Source organism: Moschus berezovskii, chromosome 9 (assembly GCF_049115385.1).
Source record: "Moschus berezovskii isolate FMDL1 chromosome 9, NW_MosBer_1.0, whole genome shotgun sequence".
Taxonomy (NCBI): domain Eukaryota; kingdom Metazoa; phylum Chordata; class Mammalia; order Artiodactyla; family Moschidae; genus Moschus; species Moschus berezovskii.
The window spans coordinates 102,545,957-102,552,923 of record NC_142468.1 but is presented as its reverse complement, the minus strand read 5'-3'; the positions used below and the strand labels follow the sequence as shown (position 1 = coordinate 102,552,923).

General features: G+C 33.7%; 1 pseudogene; it reads right to left on the bottom strand.

Moving 5' to 3' along the window:
- Positions 1 to 1,065: 1,065 nt before the first annotated feature.
- Positions 1,066 to 1,995, bottom strand: LOC148776772 (olfactory receptor 4L1-like; annotated as a pseudogene).
- Positions 1,996 to 6,967: the final 4,972 nt, after the last annotated feature.

Below are 6,967 nucleotides of genomic sequence, written 5' to 3'. Positions count from 1 at the left end.
GACACGACTGAAGTGACTTAGCAGCAGCAGCAAGCATGAATTTAGCTTGCCATAAAGTTTAAAGAAACAGGCTACCAACATGCTGTAAAGAATCCGAGCACTGTGTTTTAACAGCATCACTTTGGATGAACTTGAAGATGCATTGAATGGAGAAAAAAATCTATATACTTCTTTAGGATTAATTTGAAAACTATTGCCTAGAACAAGAAGAAATGTTTAGTCTCTTGAATTTGGGAACAATATTTAAGTTTAGCCATCAATAAGTTTGGGATTCTGAATTCAGCAAGAAATGCCCCCTTGCCCTTAACTCTAACAAGCAAATGTTAATTTGCTTATAATTGCAAGAAAAATTTCAAGCTTACCAAAGACAATTGAACCATAGTTTAAGCACTTGGAAAAGACAAGTTACATGGTATATTACATAAAATTTTTAAAAAAGTACTTCTACTTTTGTTTCCTTAGGTTTGAAAGTCAATTGTGAATACAAATGGAATTTCTTAGAGTGTTTGATTTCAAGGCTGCTCTATGCAGTTCTATTGAAATTGCCCTTCTATTGTTTTTTCCCTTTGGTATCTTATGTTCAATCTAGCATTCTATATTTATGATGCTGTCAAATATGACTTTTTATTCTTACATTTTCTTTCATTTGTTCAAATTCTTTCAATCATTGTTTGTTCAGTCTCATTTAATGATACTGTAAATGACAGTCATTTATAAATGACTATGAGTATAAATGATAATATTATGACTGTCATTAACAACCCATTTCAATTAAAGTAATCTCTAACAGTAACCACCATGTTTTTATATTTATTTCTTCACTAACAAATATATATTGCCTGTATCATAAAGTATTTAATGATTTTTATATGTCTATTTGCTGAGATCACTAATTATCATTATAACAGCATTTAATAAATTTAAAATATATTATCATTAATTTTGTATGCATCAGTTATGATTCTAAAATAAGAAAGTAAAACTAAGTATTGCATATGTATTCAAATTATATTTGCAATATATTTGAAAGCTGGGTTACCTATACAGTTCTAAAATCGAAAAGTTCTATGTGGAGCTAACATTTTGGATCCTTAATTTTTACATGGCCTCTTGCATTTTCTGATTTCTCAGGGTGTAAATAATAGGATTCAATAAGGGTGTGAATACAGTGTAAAATACAGCAAGGACTTTATTGCTGGCAAAACTCTTGAATGGCCAGGCATAGATGAAGATACACGGCCCAAACAACAGACTGACCACAGTGATGTGGGCAGACCGTGTGGACAGAGCTTTGGAGAGGCCTCCCGATGATCTTCGTTGCACAGTGGCCAGGAGGACAGTGTAGGAGACAAGCAGGAGGAGGAAACAGATAAGTGACAAGAGTCCACTGTCAGCAATGACAAATAATTCCAGGGTGTATGTTTCCACACACGCAAGCTTAATCACAAGGGGAAGGTCACAGAATATGTTGTCTACAATGCGGGGGCCACAGAAAGGCAGGTTTACCGTTAATACCATCTGACTCATGGTGTGTATAAAACCAATTGTCCATGAGAGTATAACAAACCCGTTCAGCAACCTGTGGTTCATGATTTTCCTGTAGGGCAGGGGTTTACATACGGCCACATATCTGTCAAAAGCCATGGCTACCAGAAGAGTCATCTCAGCACCTCCAAACAAGTGCATAAAGAACATCTGAGCCATGCATCCCCATATAGAGATGGTCTTGTGTTCAGTGAACAAGTCTCTGATCATCTTGGGTGTGGTGACCGTGGAGAGACACATGTCCAAAAAGGAGAGGTTTCCGAGGAGGAAGTACATGGGAGAACGAAGGGTGGAACTGCGTGTCACTGTGACCACAATGAGAGCGTTTCCCAGCACAGTAGCCCCATAGATCAAGGAGAATGTCACGAAGAAGACAACCTGAAGTTCCCATCCTGCAGAAAATCCTTGCAAAATAAACTCAGTCACTACAGATCCATTTTTCAGATCCATTTACTCAACTCAGAAAGATTCCAGATGTTCTTTATATACAAAGAGAATTTTTTTAAAAAGCCACAGTTAGCACTGACTGACATGGGATCGCAAAGAGTCAAACACGACTTATCAAATGAACTTCAACAAAAACACCAACATTTTTTGATTTCTATTTGATGAGTAAAGATAGTCTTAAATCTCAGATCTTTTGGAGCTGTTTTCTCAAATCCTTTTATTATCATTGTTCACAGTGAAGAGTTTGTGTGTTGTGTGCAAATGGTATGTCATGGTTTAGAAGTAAATAGTGAAATTATTCAATCCTAATGTATAGATATTGCTTTGGTTGTAATATATCATACTAAATTTTATTTGCTGAGCTTTTAAATGTCATTCTTAGGAGGTAGAGTGATCAAAATTAATTACAATTATGTGATCACTATGTCATAAGCTGTGTTGTATTTCACATATGTTAACAAGCTTTAGTGTTATGAGCATAGCAATCTCGTTATTATAATTATCCTAATTTTGTATTCAAGGAAACTTGGCACAGATGTTTTAAATGACTTACACCAGCATCTGGGCATGTAGCAAAACACCATATTCCAGCCAAACATAAAGGAATGTGTATTTATGGTCAAGTTATTAAATATTGATTGAATTAATATGTTCCATTTATATGAGCATAACAGACATGATTCAACAAGTATTTGGAATCCCTCTATGTAATTAACTGCACTTTTTTTCTTATACAAAAGGAATCAGAACCTGGTATCTCAGGAGTTTACCATCCAGAGATTAATTATCAATCAAAAATTAGCAATGAGACATGGAAGAAAATATTTAATTTAGCACATGATTTGTGAAAAATGTAAGTTTTTTTAAATTGGCAACCAATTCCAAGTGTCACTTTTAAGACACAGCTTCAAGCTTGCTTGTTTTTATCTTCAAACCATTTTAAAAAGTAAAAAAAAAAAAAAAAAAACTTACTCATGGTCAGTAAATAAAAAGGACAAGGCTTAAAGACTGAAAATTTATAAGAAAAAAGAAATTGATAGCAGTGAGTAGAAAGAGTGGTGTATTTGGAAAAGTGACTGAATTAAGTTTTAAAGATGCTTAGGAAATGTTTGTTTTCTTTTCTCCAGTGACCTGTAAATCTCTCCTTGTTTTCAGCTCTGCTCGGTCTCTTGTCAAAATATCTTATCACCGTTATCCAACCTTAATTATCTTAATTATCTTGTTATCTTACCTCCGATATTTTTAAGAAATAGTGTCTACAAACTAGGGGAAATAATAGTGAAAAATGATGTAGTTCCTGTAGGTCAACCTCCAGAAGTGTACAGAGTGGATGCTAAGTGGTATACTGTGGACCTGGAGGGGCATGCAGAGGACAGTCTCCACACTATGCCTTCTGTAACGACTGTGTTACATGACTATCATGAGAGTGACCAGAAATATTGCTGTTGAGACTTTTGTGACAGAAATTTCAATAACTGCATTCATTTTGGGGAAGTGACATGACTTGATAACTGTTAGAAAGAGTGAATATGCCAGTTATAATTTGGAAACCAATATCCTTGAATTTTATTTCCCACAATAAAGTAGAAACAGAAAAACTTGCAAATGAAATTAATTTAGTTAAATGTAATTGATTAAGAAAGATTTATTTTGGCCTTTTATTTCAGAGGGAAAGCTGGAATTTACTGTGTTGATGACTTTCCCAGCGTTTCTGTCTCTTATTCCTCTCTTTCATTTTTTATCTATTTATGTTTTAAATTTAGTTATTTTAATTGGAGGCTAATTACTTTCCATTATTGTATTGGTTTTGCCATACATTGACATCTCAAAATATTTATTTCGTTCTGCACTTAGTATACCTGCTTCTATATTATGAAGGTAAAAGACCATACAAATTAAAAGAAATAAGTTATCATATAGTTCAGACAAAAATCCTATCAATGAAGAAAATCGTCTCCCTCTTAAATAATTGCACATTTTATTTTAGTTAACTTTACTCAATTTATGATTCTCTTTGCAAGAATTTGAAGACAAAATCACAGTATATTAGAGTTAGGATGGAACTTTGTAATCATTCGTTCTCTTTAGTAAATGAAAAATCAAGACCCCCATAATTAATTATATTTTCCCAAGTCTTAGAGGTAGGACCACCCCGAGGAAATGTAGTGATTATTAGGTGAGATGGTGTATGTATAAGCTCATGGATGGACACAGAATGGGCACAGAGAGGGCACGTGTTGAATCTGAGTCTCTCATATAAATCTTAGATAATCCTGAGACTTTTCCATTTAAATCTGTATTAGGAAAGGAAGGAGTCAAGACTTGTTTTAGTAAATTGTTGAAAATAAATATTTCTACTCTTGCTCATGTGTATATAAGACAGAAATTACTTAATATAACAAAAGAAGAAGCAGGTAGCAGAGGATGAGATGGTTAGATAGCATCACCAAATCAATGGACATGAATCTGAGCAAACTTCAGGAGATAGTGAAGGACAGGGGAGCCCTGTGTGCTGAAGTCCATAGAGTCACAAAGAGTCAGACCCAACTTAACAGCTGAACAATGAACAGTATAAGCATAACTAACTCAAATAAATATTTTCTCCCATTTTCATTATAGACATTTAAATAAATTAAGCATAATTTCTATCTTGACTAATTTCACCTTTTTCTAAAACTATACATATTTATCTTAAAATACAGATGAAACTGAAAAATATGCTTAATAAAAGAAACTGGGCACAATAGACTATATGCTTTGTAAGTTCACTTACATTAAATGTCTAGAAACAGCTCACCTATGAAAAAAGAATGCATATTAGTAGCCTTCAGCTGGGGATCGATTGGAGATGGGCGTGAGTTTTCTTTTTGCAGTGGTGAAAATTATTTAAAACAAGATTGTGGTGATCCTTGCACAGCTATGTGAATAGAATAATAATCATTCAAGTGTGTATTAAATGGGTGATTTTATATTAGGTGATTATATTCAATAAAACTATTATGCATTTTTGTTTTTATTATTAATTAAAATTATCTTTAATATTTTAATTTAGTGTTTTTAAATAGGGTTTTCTAGTACTGTCCAGCTGCTTGTCCTCAAATTTATTTCACCAGGAGACAATTATTGTCACACTGCAATCCAATACAATATAGCTTTAAATTTTTATTAAAGTCTCCTATTTGAATTTATGGTTCTGAATGACATCTATTTGGAAGCTTGCCCTCTGTTTTGTTAAATAGTTGTTAAATAGTTTTCTTGATATTATTTCTATTTTGAATACTCATAATGAGATTCCTGAAGTATTCACTTTTTCCTTCATTCTCCTGAATGTGAACATCCTGTAAGGGCGTCTTTGTCTTTATTCTTTAAAATGTCCTGTGTATATATGGTGTAACCCTAAGTTTCAAACAGTGGTTTTCTAAATATCTAGTTCATTAATTCTCCCTTGCCATCTTCTTTTTCAACTGTAATTATGATATTCTTATGTATATGTCCTGGGTATACCTGAAATTGATTAAAAGAAATCTATGAGAGCCGAAAAATTGATGCTTTTTAACTGTGGTATTGGAAAAGACTCTTGAGAGTCCCTTGAACTGCAAGGAGATCCAACCAATCCATCCTGAAGGAGAGCAGTCCTGGGTGTTCATGGGAAGGACTGATGCTAAAGCTGAAACTCCAGTACTTTGGCCACCTCATGCGAAGAGTTGACTCATTGGAAAAAAACTCTGATGCTGGGAGGGATTGGGGGTGGGAGGAGAAGGGGACGACAGAGGATGAGATGGCTGGATGGCATCACCCACTCGATGGACATGAGTTTGAGTGAACTTCGGGAGATGGTGATGGACAGGGAGGCCTGGCGTGCTGTGATTCATGGGGTCGCAAAGAGTCGGACACAACTGAGTGACTGAACTGAACTGAACTGATCCCTATTCTGTAAAAAATAATGGTAGTTTCTAGCTTTTCCACTATTTTTGGTGATAGTATGAGTTATCTGGATGCTCAGGAATTTATGTTTCTTAATTTTATCCATCATGCTTAATCACTTACCATATACCACCAAATTCATTTGCAATATCAGTTTGAGAGCATATACCTTTAAATTTCATGGAAATTGTTGATTATAGTCCATTGTAAAATAAATATGTAATCCCATGTCTTGAAAACCATAGTATTTTCCTTCCAGTCAACACAGAATTAATTAAAATACCGTCTTCAGTATACTAAATTTGTAATGAATTAATCCTCTATAATGTTTTCACTTACTTGCTGTAAAGGTGCATTATGAGAAACAATGTGTTCAAGATGTTATTTGAAATTAGAAATCTAATTTTCACTCTCTGTGATGCCCTTCATGTGGTTCTGGATATTGTTTACTGCATCTTTTATAAGACGTGAACCACTCTGGAGGCAGATTTTTTTGGAGCCCTGGGAATCCAAATTTCAGTGGGAGTAGTTAAAACATTGGGGCTGCTGTGATAGCATGACCAGGAGAGATGTTCACTCTTAATTTCTGCTCCTTGAGCCTTGGAATGATTAAAATAGTCATGAGAGTATTGGCTTTTTGTGATATAATAAGTTCAGACAGCTTTGATTTAATGGACACTTCCTCTTCCTCACATTATTCCCAAGCTACATTTTTACCTTCCTTCTAACAATTTTGTGGTATTATTTCAGATGAATAATCTCTAAATTTTTCTGACCATTACATCTTTAATAGAAATTTGATCTATACATGTTACAGGCTTACTCCTAAAAGTGCATATTATATGCACATTAATATATTTAGGAAATAGAAAATTGTAAAGATATACTGAGAATAATTCACATTAAATTACTTCAAACTTCATATTATACATTAATGTTACAACTAACTGTTTTATGGTTATTAAAATACTAATATTTTTTAAAATTTATTTACCTTGCTATGAGAGTTTCAGAGAATATTTATATGGCAAAATATGTTTTCATTGTCATT